Below are 17,793 nucleotides of genomic sequence, written 5' to 3' on the forward strand. Positions count from 1 at the left end.
CAAGTTATGCCTTCTGAAAAGCAAAGCAAAATAGAATCTCAAAAAATAAAACAAAAAACCTTTGCCTGGCCCTACTCCCTTTTTTGGCTTTCCTTCTATTTGACTCATGCTTTTCTTTCTTAAATATCCAGTCAGCTCATGAGCATCTTCATTCTTACCAGCAGCACATTTTGCCTTATGACCTGACTTCTGTTTCTAATACTCTTGAAAATGTTCTCTTTGCAAAGCCAGCAGTGCTCTATACTTACCACTTCTAATGCACCTTTTTCCACTTGGCTTGCTGTTAGACATCACAGCCATTAATGTCAATATGGTTGATCCTGGTCCTCTCTTCTTTGGACTCTAAAGACCTCCATCATCTACTTAATCCACTGAAATCTGTCCTTGCTTCACTAATTCATGGATACCAGTCTCTAGAGTCACAGTGATTTGTGAATTGTCAAATAGACTTTAGCCTCACTGGATAGTCCTATTGCACTTGACCAGTTGCTCTCATCTGCTTTTGCAAACCTCTCTTCATGCCTCTTGGCTTGTGAGCCTCTGATTTTCTGGTTGCTCTGTGTTTGTCTTTTATGTGTCTTTCTCTCAACCTCCTTCAAAGGCTGGTGGTCCTTTGAAGTCCAGTCCTTTACCCTCTCTTTATGTGTTTGCCAGTGGTAAACTTACCTGTTCAGGTTCTGGCAGGTAATTCCCAAATTCTCAAATCCATCCTCAAGCTGAGCCTCTCTCCTGAACTTCCTTCAGGATGTCTTCTCTTGCCAGTCCTATAGGCAACTTGACACATCAAGTAAGCACTTTGCATTTCCCCCCCAAAACATGCCACTCCTCATTCCTTCTCCTACTGACTGGCTCCCTCACGGAGGAATTCTACTTGTCACCTACTTTCCTTTGTCTCTATTCACTATCAACTGCTAGTCTTGCTAATTTAACTTACTAAATATTCTATCAAAATTTTCCTCATTCCTCCCAGATCTTCTGTCCCAGTTCAGACCCTCATAATTTCTTGCTTGGATTCCCAATAGGTCTCCCTGCCCCTAGGCCTTTCCTCCTTAAATCAATCCTCCTTAGAGCAGGAAAATCTATTTTTAAAACACGAATCTGACCCTGTTATTCTCCTGCTTTAATCACTTGGCTAGAGTCCAAGCTGCTTAACATGGCATAAAAAAGGCCCTTCGTGATCCTTCCTTTCCCACTCCGTGACACTCACCTTCTACCCTGGTCTCCTGGCTATTTCCTTCTCGGTGACATTGCACTGAGTGGGGCCACACAGTGACCTCTTCCACTTTGCACCTCACATGCCCTCTGCCTTCCCTTGTGTGCCTCGACTCACACTGTCCCTCCTGCCTAGAAGGCCACTGGGGGATGAGCACGACTGTACTGAATGTCCTCAGAGTTTCCTTAATACCTGGCATGCATCTCCATTACTGCATGTCCGTGGGGCTTTGATGGTTGTCACTTATTTTTCTTTACACTATTCCTGGAGTGTCTTCCAAATGGTTTTCCCACGTTGGTTTTCCTAATTGAGAGATCTATCTACTGAGAACATCCAAGAGACGGATTGTGAGAAGGTATAGCTGTCCTCACTGGTAACTTTCTCTTTTTTTTTTTTTCACTCCCTCAATAAAAATTTGTTATGTGCTTTGCTGGACATTGGAAATGTCAATGATGAAATTGATGGACAGGGTCTTTTATCTCATGTGTTTACAGATGTGTGCATCCTCTTGGTAATCCTAGTCAATTAGCAATTCTGTAACTCAAAAGCTATCCTGATGCATTTTCATTTTTGTCTCTACCCTCTACCATCCTTTACTATGACAGCTTCATGGATTATCATCTACTATGTGAAATAAGGAAGAACTGAGCATGGAGATTAAAAATGTTTAATTTGGTCAGGTGTGGTGGTGTAGATTTATAATCCCAATTACTCCAAAGGCAGATTTGGGAAGATAGCAGTTGAGACCAATCCAGGAAAAAGATTAAGCAAGATCCCATTTCAACAAACAAGCTGGGTGTGGTGGTGCGTGTCTATGATCCCAGCAATGGGGAAGGCACAGGTAGGAGGACTGCAGTCCAGGACAGTCCCAGGCAAAAAAACAGGAGAATCTCTCTGAAACATAAATGAAGCAGAAAGGTCTGGGGGCATGGCTCAAGTAGCAGAGTACCTGCCTGGCAAGTGTGAGGCCCTGAGTTGAGTCTCCATTAGTAGCAAAACAAAACAAAAAATTCAATTTGGAAATGGTGTAGTTCAAACTTGGCTCTTCCACACACTAGGTATTTGACTCTGGTTTAGTTACTTCACTGAACCTCAGTTTTTTTTATAATTAGATGGGAGGGAATAAGAATATCAAATTCCTAAAATACATGATTATTATATGTGATAATTGTAAACACTACTCAACACAGTGCTGGCACATGGTCAATATTCAATAGGTGAAAGTTTTTGTTGTTATTACTCAAATGTCAAAAAAAAACCATGATATAGAAAACATCAAAGGAATTAAGACCTTAGGCAAACCACCAATACTGTCTTGACTGTTGTTTCTTCCTATGTAAAGTAAGTGGGTGGTGGATGTAATTATCACTTCCTCCTCACCCATCATCCTTCTTGAAGAACCAACCCAGCCACAGCTCCATGGCCCTCTGTGCCATATGACTCTCCTCACCCTGACCATAGCTGATGGGAACAGAGGTGGTTAGACTGTCTTCCAGGAATTTGGTATTTGAATACTAAGACACCGATGCAGATGATTAGGGAAGCATCAAGAAAAGAGTATGTGATTATGCTGAAAGCCAAAGCCAGGAAGCCAAAGTCTAGGTTATGGGAGGCCACAGAACATATGTACAGAGTAGGTCTGAAAGAAGAAAGCAGAACAAAGAAGAACAAAGACCAGGGAGACATCACTCTGCCTTGAGGAATGGATGAGGAAATTTCAGCACCCAAGACTTCAGTTTGGGGCCTTGAGTCCTACAAAGCTTTGTTTCCTATCTTTGTAAATGAATGAAATGGATTGTTTAGGCCTCATATTAAGTCCCATTCCTTAAACTACCTAGAATGGGTCTCTGTTCCCAACAATTAAGTGATTTCTTATCTTTAAGGTGGCTTTCCACCTTGAAAACCACACAGTCTGGTTTTATGTTCTCCTGTCTTCTTTCTCAGGATTTGGTAAAGGAACATTGTAGAAACCTCATTTGTTTGTTTTTTTTTTTTTTGATTCTATGGATTGTGGTCATATCTTCTTCATTTCCTCCAGCCTGAGGAAACTTGGCCCTATATTTTGCTGATCTTTTGGGCTGTAACAAGCAGATGCTAAGTTCAGAACAATCTGACAAATCCAAGTGGATTCCTTCAGTTTATTTTAATGTTCAGAATTTTATTCCTAAGCATTGCTTATCTTAAAACAGATCCGCCACTGTTTTTTTTTTTTTTTAAACATTCTATCACAAGTTGATAAGTCTTGGGAGCATTAACGACAGGGTGTCAGAACACATAAAGAGAAAGCACAGCACAGCCTGGGGTGGGCAGTGCTCTGAGGATGCTTTCACTGTACGATTCACATGTGGGTATGTGGCAACCACGTGTGACTACTCAAAGTTAAATTAATTTAAATTAAACACTTATTTTCCCATTTTTATTCGTCACTTTTCAAGTCTTTGATAACCACATGTGGCTAGTGGTTAGACGATTACATAGTTATTTCCATCATTGTAGAAAGCTCTATTGGAAAATGCTGCATAGTCCTAGTACCCAGTCCTGGGAAGACAGCATTAACCAAAAATCCAGAGGACTTACAGAGTGGCTCCTGAGTAGAAGAGAGCAAGGAAAGGGCCCTGGGAGCAGATGATATTGAAGGCAACTGCAGGTAGCAGTGAGCGGTCCAATCTACCAGCTGGACTTTAGGAACAGGACTCCAGCTGCTGGGGAGGAATGGTGTATCAGTTGGTAGAGACAAACTGGGCTTAGTTGTGAGACAGACAAACCCTATCTCACTCCTGCCACCATCAGTAGCTTAAACACAACAATGCCTTATTTCTGTACCACAAAGCCCAGTGAGGGTTGGATGACTCTTTTTGAAGGTTGCAAAGGAGTAGAGAGATGGAATACACTGCTAACCATTTAGACTCAGAAGTGAAAACCTTTCCTTCTGCTTATGGTTAATGCTAACACACAGTTCCAACTCCTCATCAAGAGAGGTTAGGGATCAGATGCATATTTGGTTAGCACTGATTATCTCTATAGAAACTGAAAAGACCAAGGCAGGTACCCAGCCCTGTGAGTAATGGTGTTGTGAAATCTAATAAAGGCAAGAACTCTTGACCTGAACTCCTTGGGGATGGAAACTGTGCTAAGGCACCCAACTCCCAGCAGCAAATGGTTAATAAGCAATTGCTTGATTGTGGTGATCCAGATACGGGAGCTGGGGCCTGGGATATCCACTGGCTCCCAGAAAGAGGGCCTACTTGATGCTGAGGCTGGAGGCTAAGCTAGAGGTCCTTAGAACCCCTCAGATTACAAATGGATTTGGCCCTAGAAATAGGACTGAACTTGCAGCTCAGGCCTCAGTTATGGAGGAAAGGAACAGAAGGGACTGAATGTCCAGCAGGGTGGTTGGGCTTTGCCCATCTACACAGACTCCAATCTCTTAAACTTGGAACTTTACTTCTGGAAATAACTCAATGTCAACTGCAAACATGGAGATTTTATTGGAAATGCTCTTAACAAGGTAAGAACCTAGCACTAATCTTTTATGCTTATGTCCCTGGAAAAGTGACCATCCATCCACTTAGTATTATCCTTTATTCTCTGCTTCTGAACCCATTGCTTGCTCCAAACAAAACCACTTTCCTCACGTACCCATCATGTCCTGATTTCTTACAGTCTTTGAAATGGAATCTTGCCAAAGGCTTATTGAAAGTCTGAGTAGATTATATCCACCAGTTCCCTTATCTACATGTCTATTTATTCCTTTCTAGAACATCCATAAATAAACATTGGCTCTGTCCCAAGGTTCAATCCTTGGGGCTTTGTTCCTGTCTCTTTATTCTCTCACTTAGGGATCACATATACTGTTAAAGCTTTAACTGCCTCTTCTCCAGTGATGATCTCTATAGCCCTGTCCTCTTTCCAAGCTCCAGGTCTCCATTTGTAACTAATGGTTCCCTCCCTATAGTTGTGAAACTGAGTGTGACCTATCCCCTGAACACTCACTCCTCCTCTTGGTTCTCCTATTTCTGTCTATTGTCTCATCGAAGAAGCTCCAGTCACTCAGCCTTAGCAGGATGACTCAGCTCTGGCTCCTTACTTTCCTGCCCCCACTCCCATCCCATATCCAATTAGTCATTAAGTCCTGTGCATCCTTTTGTCATGCCTCTCAGATTTCTTCCTTCCTTTCCTTTTGTGCTGTCACCCCTCAAATTTGAGGCCCAGTGGCTTTATTCCTGGAGTATTACATGAGCTCCCTTGCTTTGCTTCTCCTTCTACCAACTTGTTTTACATTCATTCACTTTAGGCCATTGGGTTTGCAGGCGCCCAGATCTAAATTCAAATCCTAGCACTGTCATTTATAAGTCAGGTGGCCCTGGGCAAGGTATTTTACCTCTCTGAATCCCATTTTATTTATCTAAAATGGAATTAACAATAATTCAGAAATCAGTAAGTGTTAGCTATTATTACTGTGTTCTAGTCATGTCTCAGATGTGGTAGACATGATCTCATTGACTCTCACCCAAGAGACTTATAAGTTAGCCATTATTACTATGCTTAGTTTACAAATGATGAAGGCTAGAAACACTAATTCCCCAAGGCTGCATAGCTGGTAAGTATCAGAGCTGCTATTCAAACCTAGGCAGTTTGATTTTACAATCTGTGCCCAACCCCTCTGCTACCCTGAGTCCTAACAGAGTAGTTACTCAATAAATGTTCAATATATTAATAACATCCTAAATATATAGATTTGATCCTACCATTAAAAAGTCTTCAGTAGTTAGACTTTGCATAATAAATCCCACTAAATTAAAATTTGCATTGTGGCATCAACTGTGTAAAACATTTTAGCTCTTTCCCTTTATGATTGTGATTTTTAAAAATCCATACTGATGCTTTTGATTTTAACAGATTATCACACTTTCAGTAAGAGTACAAAAGTTGGATAAATTTACAGAATGACTGCTTGGAAGTTATGAGAGCATCCAATGGCAGATAGTACATGAAGGCTTAAAATTCTGAAGAAATAAGCATGTAATGCATGTATTAGAAAAGAAAGGATGAAAGTCAATTATCAATGAATAACTCTCAAAAATCTCAAAAAGGAGAAATAATTAATCCCAAAGAAAGTTAAAGGAAGAAAATAACGAAAAGCAGAAATCAATAACTAGAAAAAATGTGCAAAAAGAAAATGAACAAGGCCAAACTTTGGTTCTTTGCAAAGTCTAGTAAATTTTATATAGCTAGACTTATCAAAAAAGTAGGAGAGAAAACAAATAACCTGTATCAGGAATAAAAAATGAGTCATTACCACAAATCCTATAGATACTACAAAAATAACACAATGATATGAATAACCTGACTTTAAGTAAATAAATTTGAAAATTTTAGTGAAATGGCTAAATTCCTAGGGGGAAAAACATATTTCACCAAAAATGACATAGCAAGAAATAGGAAACATTTCTGAAAACAGTACCATACCATTAAAGAAACTAATCTTTATTTTAAATATGCAAAGACATATCTGGGTCCAAATGCTTCACTAGTAAATTCTCACAAAATTTTAGGAAAGAAATGCCAATATTATTTTTTTAAGTTTTATTTTTTTATTATTCGTATGTGCATACAAGGCTTGGGTCATTTCTCCCTCCTGCCCCCCCCCTCCCTTACCACCCACTCCGCCCCCTCCATTTCCCCCCCACCCCCTCGATACCCAACAGAAACTATTTTGCCCTTATCTCTAATTTTGTCAAAGAGAGAGTATAAGCAATAATAGGAAGGAGCAAGTGTTCCTGGTTGAGATAAGGATAGCTATACAGGGAGTTGACTCACATTGATTTCCTGTGCGTGTGTGTTACCTTCTAGGTTAATTCTTTTTGATCTCACCTTTTCTCTAGTTCCTGGTCCCCTTCTCCTATTGGCCTCAGTTGCTTTTAAGGAATCTGCTTTAGTTTCTCTGCATTGTGGGCAACAAATGCTAGCTAATTTTTTAGGTGTCTTACCTATCCTCACCTCTCCCTTGTGTGCACTTGCTTTTACCTTGTGATCAAAGTTCAATCCCCTTGTTGTGTTTGCCCTTGATCTAATGTCCGTATATGAGGGAAAACATACGATTTTTGGTCTTTTGGGCCAGGCTAACCTCACTCAGAATGATGTTCTCCAATTCCATCCATTTACCAGCGAATGATAACATTTTGTTCTTCTTCATGGCTGCATAAAATTCCGTTGTGTATAGATACCACATTTTCTTGATCCGTTCATCAGTAGTGGGGCATCTTAGAAATGCAATATTAAATAAATGTCCATAAAATGGAAAGTAGATATTTTCCCACTCATTTTATGAGGCCAGCATATTTTTGACACTAAACCTGATGAGGATATTACAAAAAAGGAAAATCACATGCTAATATTGCTCATGAAAATAGAGATGGCTCTAATGAGACAATATGATAAATAATTTCAGCAAGATCTTAGCATTTTCTTTAAACTGGAAGAAAACAACTGGAAAATGAAATTTAAGAAAGAGGCCGTTACAATAACATTAAAACTACCAAATAACTAGAAATAGGTTGAATGAAATAAATCTAAAGAAAATTATAAAATATACTGAAAGAAAAAAGAAAACTAAGCAAATGGAAGAATGTATCATGCTTTCATGTGGGAAGATTTAATATTATAAATTTGTCAGTTTTTCCTAAATTGCCCTATTTGCTTAGCAGGATTTTAATTGGAATGGCAGTAAAATTTTGCGTGCAAAAATGGATAGGTTGATTCTTAAATTTATGTGGAAAGGCAAAGATTCATGAATAGCTAGTACCATCTTAAAGATCACAATTGAAGAAGAAGAAAAAGGTTACATATAGTGACCTGTTGTAAAAGTAACATAAGGGAATATATTATTGGTGCCAAGAAAACCAAATAAATCAGTGGAATCGAATATAGAATCCAGGAATAGACTGTCACATGTATTGTCCCCTGGCACACTGTTGTTCAGAGGGTAGAAGATGCTCTTTCAATGAAAAGTGTTGGGTCAGTTGGATAGGTATCTGAAAAAAGCTAAGCTTGGCTTCCATCTTGTCTGAATGCAAAACAAATCCAAGAGGAATAATAGACCTCATATGAAATGTAAAACAACAAATCTTGTAGAGGATGACAGAGAAGGCCATCTTCATGACCTTTGACACAAGAAAGGATTTCTTGAGACACACAAAAGATGGTAACCATAGGGAAAAGATTAATAATAGCATATTAGTGATATCAAGTACTTCTTTAGATACATACATTCATATAAGAAAAAAACTTTTGTGACTATAAAGAATGTTAACAAAAAGAAAGGGTGAAAGAATGAGTAGAAGAAAGGAAAAAAAGGAAGAAAAAGAGAAAGAAGGGAGGCAAACAGTGAGAGGGAAGGAGGGAAGAAAAGGGAAGAACAGTGAAGAAAAAAAGAAAGAAGAATGAGAAGGAAGGAAGAAGATGTATAATCACAAAATAAAATAATGGGAACTACTTTCTGTCTCTATGAATTCGTGTATTCTATATATTTCATTTATGTGGAATCCTCTGTGTCTGGTTTATTTGACTTAGCACAATGTTTTCAAAGTTTTTGCATTCTGTTGCATGGAACTGTGATTCATCAACTTTTCCTTGCTATGTAGTATTCTATTCTGTGACTATACAACTTTTTATTTATCAATTCTATTGTTGATGGATTTTTTTTTTCAGTTTGAAGGCTCTTACAAATAATGTCTGTAGGAGCACTTGGGAGACTCTTGGCGTTTATATGTTAAGGTATACTAACATTAAAGATAAACACTTAGGATTTATGTCCTTTCTTCTAAGCTATACTTCAGTTAAAAAGATGTATTAAAAATAGTGAGTATATACCTGCAGTCCTAGCTACTTAAGAAGGAGAGATTGGGAGGACCTCAGTTCAAGGCCAGCCTAAGAAAATAGTTCAGCAAACCCCCATCTCCAAAAATAGCTAGAGCAAAATGAACTGGAGTTGTGGCTCAAATGAGAGAGCACCTGCTTTACAAATGCAAAGCCCTGAGTTCAAACCACAGTTCCATAAAAAAAAGTGAATATAGAAGAAGAGATGAAAAGAAAAGAGAATAAGAAAACCCATAGAATGGTGTATAAAGCCCTGTAAAGTCTGGTCTTGAACAAACACTTGGAATACTGGCTCAACAGGTCCCCAAGACATCTTAGAGAAGATATCTAGTAACTTCCTTGGGCAGCTCCAGAGCAAGGAAGAGTGGAGGCAGAAACTAACAGGCTACCTTGATACTCTCCATTTGCCCCAACCAGTGGTGTGGCTCTCTCCGTCTTTCTGTGATCCCCAGCAAAGCATGGGTGAAACAAGACCACCACTGCCTCTTTCTGGGAGATCCTCTACAGCTCCCTGAGGATATCTGTCTAAGACCCTCAGTGCACCAGTGGACCCAGGGGGATCTAGGTCCCCAATCTGTCTTTGTCTAGGCTCCCGTGGCCCTTATCTGGGGTGGAGTAGATGGAAGGGCACTGACGCTCGCAGGTCACAGACAGACCCAGAGCCTCAAACTCTTCTCTGCTTAGACACACTGGCCTTCATTCCATTCTTTACATCCTTCTTGTCCCTTCCCACCTCAGGATCTTGGCACATACTGTTCCTTCTGCAAGAATATTCCTCTTCCTTCCCATATCAGATCAATTTTCTTGCCTTCAAGAAAGCCTGACATCTGTTAAACCCTATCATCTCATCATTGCACTCACCACAGATTGAGTTACTGAATATTGGGTTAATTTTTAAGTCTTCTTGTTGACTACAAGCTCTATTGCAGTAAGTACTCTAATTGTTTTGTTTATTCTTCAAATTCAGTGGCTAGCACAGTGCATGGAGAAAAGTGGGTACTCACATATATTGATGGAATGGATGAATGAGTGGGTGGGAGAGTGAATATGAGGCTCTCCAAAAGCAGCCTACAGTCACATATCTGCCTGACACAGACTTCATTCCTGTTTACTCCTATAACTTGACTCTGTGTGGGCTGCACACCTGTACCCCAACACATACACACACACACACACACACACACACATACACACACACACACACACACATGCACACACACACTCTGTGTGCTTTCTCTCAGCTTCCTTCAGCATTTGTATTTTTCCATGCTGTCTTGGTCACTATAATAAAATGCCTAAGACAATTAGCTTATAAAGAGAAAAGCTTTACTTTGACTTACAGGTTTAGAGTTTCAGGTCCATGATCACATAGACCCATTGCTTTTAGACTTCTAAGGCCACATAGCAATGGCAGAGAGCATGTGAGTAGAACAAAACCATCCATCTCGAGGCCAGAAAGCAAAGAAGTAGGTCAGGAGGGAGCCGAGGTCCCACAAGTCCCTCAAGGGTTCATTGTCAATAGCCCCAAGTCTTCCCACTAGCCCCTATCTCTTCAAGTTTCCACTTCCCAGTAACACCAACCTGGGAACCAAGCCCTTAACACAGAACTTTGGGAACATTTAAGATCTAAACCATAGCAGTATTTGTTGTGTGGGCCCATATCACAGTGCTATGGTGGCATCATGGGAAATCACTTACTGAATTTCCCTGCACACTGGTCAGGAGGGGCCTGACTGAAGCCAGCCATCTGTGTTTCACTGATTAATCTCCAGTGCACTCGCTTGGCATGGGTGGTTATCTCTGTCACTCTGGACCACCAGGATGCACCAGAAATCTTTTCAAGCTGCCTCAAAGACAGCTTAAGTGAGCTTCCAGCCAGGTGTGAGTGATTGTGTTTCTCTCAGCCCCTCCCCACCATCAAGTTTGGGTCTTTCCAGGGACTGAGTTTGCTGTTCTGGGTCATGATTTCAGCATTCCAGTCAATTTCCCACTCATCACATGGCCCATTGGACTGGAACCCAGAGCCCAGGATCCCAGCCCCGTCTCCCAACTCCACCCCCAAATCTCCAAAACTGATGGAGCTTCAGAAATCAGAAGCTGGAACAGCAGAGATCAGAGGAGCCAACCAAGAGGCAATTTATTACTGATGTGCAAGATGTGAGTGCTAGTTAGAGGACAGTGCAGTCATGCGTCTTCCTGAGGCAAATGGCATCTTCCAGAAGCTCTCTAAGCATCAGGGGCATTGGTCTGTATTGGTCAGTCTTCTCCATGGAGCCAGAACCAATAAGATGGATGGATGTGTGGGTAGGTGGTTGGAAGGCTAGATGGATGGATGGGTAGATAGATGAACAGAGGAGAGGAGAGGAAAGAAGCTATAAGGGATTGGCTCACATGATTATGGTGGCTGAGAAGTCCCACTACAGGTTTTCTGCAAGTTGGATGAGAAGGAAACTGGTAGCAAAAGGCTCAGTCCACACTGAAGGCCCTAGAACCAAGGGAGTGAGTGATGTGACTCTCAGTTTGAGGCCTAAGTCTGAGAAGCCAGAATGCTGCTGGTTCCAGTCCAGAGTGCAAAGGCCAGAAAACCTAGAGTTTTGCTATCCAAAAGCAGAAGATGGGTGTCCCAGCTCCAGAAGGCAGCTAGACAGTTCCTTTCCTTGCATTTTTCCTATATTTGGGCCTCAGTGGGTTAGTTGAGGGTGGGTCCTCTTCATCATTCAAGTGCCAATCTCTTCTAGAAATGCTCTTGCAGACTCACCCAAAAAAAATGCTTTATCCAGGATTCCCTCCATCCAGCCAAGCCTCCTCCTTGCCTCATCCAGTATGACAGGTGTTGGTGAGACCATTCTGCTGACCCCTTTTAGAGGTTCTGTCTGCTCCACAGTTGGAAAGTTCACCCCTCAATGTTACACTAAATTCCTTTTGCTTCATTTAAATGTTTACTGCCTCTTCCATTCTGGAAAGAACTTCACTCACATCCATTCATTCATGTGTTCCTGCATTCAAAACTGTGTATTAGGTGAACAGTATGTGCCACTGCCTGGGCTGGGCAGATGGTACCATGATGGAAATGACCCCTGCCCTCACGGAAGTTCAGATTAATTGACAATAAACCTGCAAGTAATTGCAAATTGTAGTGAATGAGCCAAGCAGAAAGATTAGTGGTTGTCAGAGAGAATAACAGGTGCATGTGTGTGTGTGGTGGTGGGGAGACGTTCGATTTGGGGACCAAGGAGGACTTACTTCCCTGCAGAGGTGATACTTAAACTGAGGAGTCAAACACCAGATATGAACAGCATGGAGAGAAGAGAGTCTCTGAGAAAAGGAGCAGCATGTGTGAAAACATTGGGTTATAGTAGCATTGGGCTTTCAGCAGAGGACACAGTGTCCCCCGTGTGCCCTCTGGCCTCTGGCTCTCTGACTTCTCACCACTGGAGAGTGGGAGGCCTTCCTGAACACAAACGCCTCTTTCTCCTCGGGCAGAAGCCTCATGCCAGCCCACTGAGCCCTGCCAGCAGCATCAGCTGATTCCCAGGCAGACACAATTAACAAAGTCAAGAGACTGGGGAGCAGCGACAATTCTCACCAGAGTCACAGAGGTCATCTGGTTGGGGGGACAGGCCAGGGAGGACATTCTCTCTACTTCTGCTTACTGCAGGTCTTGGAGTGAAACTAACGGCTGCCACCATGACTGCATGCAACCCTGAGATGCTTTGCTATTTATCAATTGCTTCTCTGTGCCTTGTCCCAGCTGGCCCTCTGGATAAGCTGACTCCTCTGAATAAGACCCCCAGGCATGAGTATCTCCATTTTCTTTTTTTATTTATTTCTTTTATTCATATGTGCATACAATGTTTGGATCATTTCTCCCCACTTCCCCCGACCCCCTCTCTCCCCGCCCTTACCCCCTCACTACCAGACAGAAACTATTTTGCCCTTACCTCTAATTTTGTTGAAAAGAGAGTATAAGCAATAATAGGAAGGACCAAGGTTTTTGCTGGTTGAGATAAGGATAGCTATACAGGGAGTTGACTTGCATTGCTTTCCTGTGCATGTGTGTTACCTTCTAAATTAATTCTTCCTGAACTAACCTTTTCTCTAGTTCCTGGTCCTCTTCTCCTATTGGCCTCTGTTGCTTTAAAGTTTCTGCATTAGTTCCTTTGCATTGAGGACATCAAATGTATGAGTATCTCCATTTTCTGAGGAACATATCCAGGATTCTTGGCACTGGCTTCTTCCAAGATCCTCTCTGCCCCCCAAGACCTTTTGTTTTCACTTCTCTGCTTTCTGTTAGCCTCTCTCAGTTCTCTCCTCTTCCCTTGAAGGCTTTTCCATGAAGAAGGGCCAAGTGCAGTACACTACAAGCCTGGTAATGGGCTACAGGGTGGTTTGTACACCTCAGAGCAGCTGCTCTTGGCTCCCTACCTTTTAGCCATTCCCTCATTCTTGCTAATAGAGTTCTGATTTTTTTTTATTCAGATGGAAATGGCTCCAGCTATAATAAAAAATAATTGGTTAAATCCAGTCATGGGTAATGTGATCCCTGTTGGTTGTGATTGGCCCAGAGATGGACAATGAGACACAGTTCTGGCCAATGAGATAGATGTAAGCCAAAGTCTCAGGATTTCTGAGATAATTTTATTGCCTAAAAATAGGAAAATCAAGGGCAAAAACTCTCTTTCTTCCCCTTGTGCTCTTCTTTCTTGGTTGGACAGTGAATTGTGAGATACGATGCCTGGAGCTCTGGTGGCTGTGTTGTAATGACGAGTGTAGCAGAGGAAAGAATAGACAAAAATTGGTGAAGACATCAGTGAGTACTGAACCAATCTGGAGCCACCTAGCTGGCTCTGAGCTTCTTATAAATAAGCAATATATACCCTTGATTTAAATCCTTGTTCCTCAAAGTGTGGGCCTGAGAGCTTGCTAAAATGCATTCTCAGGTCTCACTCCCAATCTATTGAATTGGAAACTCCATTCCATGTGATTCCTATGCATATTGAAGCTTCAAAAGCTCCAGTTTAAACCACAGTTAGTCACACTTTTTCTGAAACTTGTAGGCCAGAGCATGTTGGCTGGTAGTGTACCCAAGGCTCATGTGTTCTTAGGGTTCTAGATTCCAGATTCTAGAAGGCAGGTGCCCATCCTACTTGTGTGGGGAGATGGAGATTGAATACACAGAGTTTAAATTAGAGAGACCATTATAACTTTGGAGATATCCTGGAGATAAGGAAGGGGTGCCCCCAGAGAAAAGAGAGTGGCTATCGTCAAGAGTCAACCCTGGGACTTTAGGGAGAATTCTAGACAGAATCACAGGTGGGCACCATGGCTGCCGTTTTATGAACAGAGTGGGCTGCATGGAGGTCAGTGGGAATCAGTCCAGGGGGTCCAGATGAAACCTGATCAAGGGATTGAAGGAGGAAGCAGGGTTGAGAGGAGGGTCCTGGGGTCCATTGCTTCCCTGGATAAGGTGAGCTAGCTTGGTCCCATAAAGACGGCTTGGCTCCTTTGAAGGTGTTGGCAGATCCAGGAGAACATGATAAGCTGCCTTGAGATGCATTTGAATTTTCCATTCTTTTCTGCATCGTAATAGTTTTGCCTATCTTTGGAGGAAGGTAAGAGAGACTCTACTTGATATCAGTTCAGCTCTGGGAGAAAACACTCCATTTATTTTCTTATGCCAAGCTAGATAGGAACTTTTGCCTTGGAAAAAAAGAATTAGCCTCACTCCTAAAGGCATGAAGGCACGATCTGATCCTGCTTTGGAGACTGGGTGTCTCAGTGGAGGACCTGGGGCACATTAATTCCTGCAGATCATACTATCTATTTGTCCTCTGCCTAGTGGATTGTGGGTCAGATCTCCCTTCCCTCCCCAGATACTTCATGCTACACATGAAGACTTGTTTATCCTGGAAATCAATATAACAAAGTAATTTGAAGTGTGAAACTTGGAGTCAGACATAGTTGTTGAGTTCCTGGCTCTATAGCTTACTAGTTTAAAACTATGAGCAAATTAACCTTCCAGAACCCTGGGCTCCTCATCTGTAGAGTGGGAATAATAGTACCTACCTTGTAGGTACTTGTAAGGTTGGTATTAAGACTAAAACAAAAAGTCTGTGGCTGGGTGTGGTGGTACACGCCTAGAATCCCAGCACTCTGGAGCATGGCTCAGGAGGATCTCTAGTTCGAGACCAGCCTAGCCTTCATAGTGATACCCTGTCTCAAAAAAAAATAAAGCCTATGTTTACACTCAGGAAGCACCAAACAGTAGCTGTAATTATTGATATTACATGTGTCTTTAAAAGTCACCATATTGGTGAGTTGTGTGCTCTGGAGCGCAGGTGTGGGCCTGGCCCCAGAGTGTCCCTGAGGAGGTAGAGGCTGTGGTGCAATGAGTATGTTGGAGCTTGGATTCCCAGACTGGACACATCTTGACCTGACTGGAGGAACCAGATAGGGAGAGAGAGAAGTGAAAGCCGCCTTGCTATCCCAGAAACCAATTCCCTTGGCATGGCCCCAACCCATCCAGCTGTGAAATTAAGATCATTGCCTACTTCCTCCAGCTCCCTCGCCTGGTGACCTCATTGTTCTTGAGACAGGTGTATGCAGGGGGCAAGAGGCAGGGCACAGCCTGGGACCCTCTCTTCCCTGCAGTGAGTTGTCTGCTGCAGCGCCTCTCTGTTCCCTATGGTGCTCTTTTTTTAAAAGCAAGAACTTCCGCACCCTGTGTAACCCTCCTCTAGCAGTCCCCTCCCCTTGTGTACACCGCTAGCTGTTCTTCCAACCATTCACTGTCAACTATTAATTAATTGTATGCTCAGCACGGGCCAGCTCTGTTCCAGGTGCTAGGGACATGACAGTAAATAAGATGTGGCTTCTCCAACTATTTGGTGGTCTGACAGACGCTGGAAGGGACTCAGGGTACAGCCGGGTATTAGGAGCTGCTGCCCCTCCCCTGGTGACAGCTGCACATGGAGAAAAGAAAATAGAGGACCCTTTGATTTCTGGTGGACCCCCGCATGGGGTGGGGGTATGAGGTGGCTCTTTTTAGTGTGGTAGCTTTGGGAGCATGGTGTCTGAGGCATGGAAGGTACTGGGAGGGGAGGAGTTGCCTCTTTGTGCAGCTCTGGGGACTGTGTCAGGCAGAATGTGAAGAGACACTGAGCGCAGTTCAAGCCTCTGGGAACTTCCCAAAATAACCAGGGAAGATGTTGCCAGAGGTGAGAAGGCTGAGACCTTGCAGTTCAACAACCTTGGGGCATCCATGTTGATTCCTCGTCCTTTGCAATGGAGGCCACGGAAGCCTGGGAAAATCTGGGTTATATTCATGCGGTGTTCAGAGCAGGGATTGCAGATGCACACTGCTTCCGTATTCCCCCTATCCCTCATTCCACAGTATTCAAAATTAGTGACATTAGAGATTTGATGCCACCTGCCTCCCAGAGATACCAAGCAGGCAGCAGTTTACAGACAACAGAATCCTGCCTTCCTTAAGGACCAGTACAGTTTACCTTGCACCCCCACGTGTGTCCAGAAGGCGCCTGAGACTATCCTGACAGCTATTCCCCACGGCTGAGGGCTTTGCATCTGGATTCCTGAGGATGAGTTGCTGGGGCTTGGTCCCTCCTTTTCCCCTGTCTCTAGCTGATCGCATCCAGGTCCATGACTCTAAATAAACATTCCTTAGCCGATACTCCAAGTTTAACCACTTAGACTTGGCCTCTCTGTTTGGAGGTCTAATACGTATTTTAACTTAGCAAAGCACGTAACTGTATTTCCTTACCCCAACCTGTTCCTCTCAGCCTTCCTCCAAGCAACCGTAAATATAGAATCCATCCACTGTTTCAAGAGAAGAGCTAGATAATTGTCTAATTGTCATCAAGAACTGTCGTCTCTACTTCCAAAAAAATTTCCTAGACCCAGGAATCTACTCTCCAGCCCTGGACAAAACTCCCACTATCCTCCTGGGACCCTGTAGAAGCCTCCAAACTTGCTTACTTCTTTCTACTCTCCCTGGCTCTATTCCATTCTCCAGTGAGCTTTCTAAGGTGTGTTGTCAGAAAACATGGTCTCCAATGGCTTCTCATCTTGAATAAACACCCAGCACTGTGGCCTGGCTTCACCTGTTTCACTGTAGATCTGTCCCTTCAACACCTTTAGCTCTCCTTCAGCCTTCCCCATTCCCACTGCCTGGAATATCTTCCTTCCAGACTGCTATATGGCTGACTTCTTTGAACCATCTGGGATTCAACTTCAGTGAGTCCCATTCAGATAAGCCTCTGTTGGATCAAATTTAAATAGTCCCCCTGTGACATCTAGGTCACTCTCTACTTCATTCCTCTGTGTTAAAGGTTATTTGGGGGCCATTGTTATTATTTGCAGCTATTTTGTTTGATTATAGGTTACCTCCCTTCCTGCCACCTCCATTCTCTTTCCAGCATTTAGAAAAGGTCTAGAACATTCCTTGGCCAATGAATACTTGCTGAGTGAATGAATGAATGCATGAATGATGTGAACACTTTTTAGAAGTTATTGGTGATAGAAGCCAAGACTCAGTTCCAGAAGAGACCTTTGTCCAAGGGGAGCTTCACTTGCTGGGCGTGGTCTGGATGCCAGTCCTTCACATGCAGAATCTCAGTGAATCTTCAACCATCCTAAGAGGTGTGCTCTGTTATGATTTCCACTTACATATGAGGAAAGTGAGG

The sequence above is a fragment of the Castor canadensis genome, chromosome 2 (assembly GCF_047511655.1).
Source record: "Castor canadensis chromosome 2, mCasCan1.hap1v2, whole genome shotgun sequence".
In the NCBI taxonomy this organism is placed as follows: Eukaryota; Metazoa; Chordata; class Mammalia; order Rodentia; family Castoridae; genus Castor; species Castor canadensis.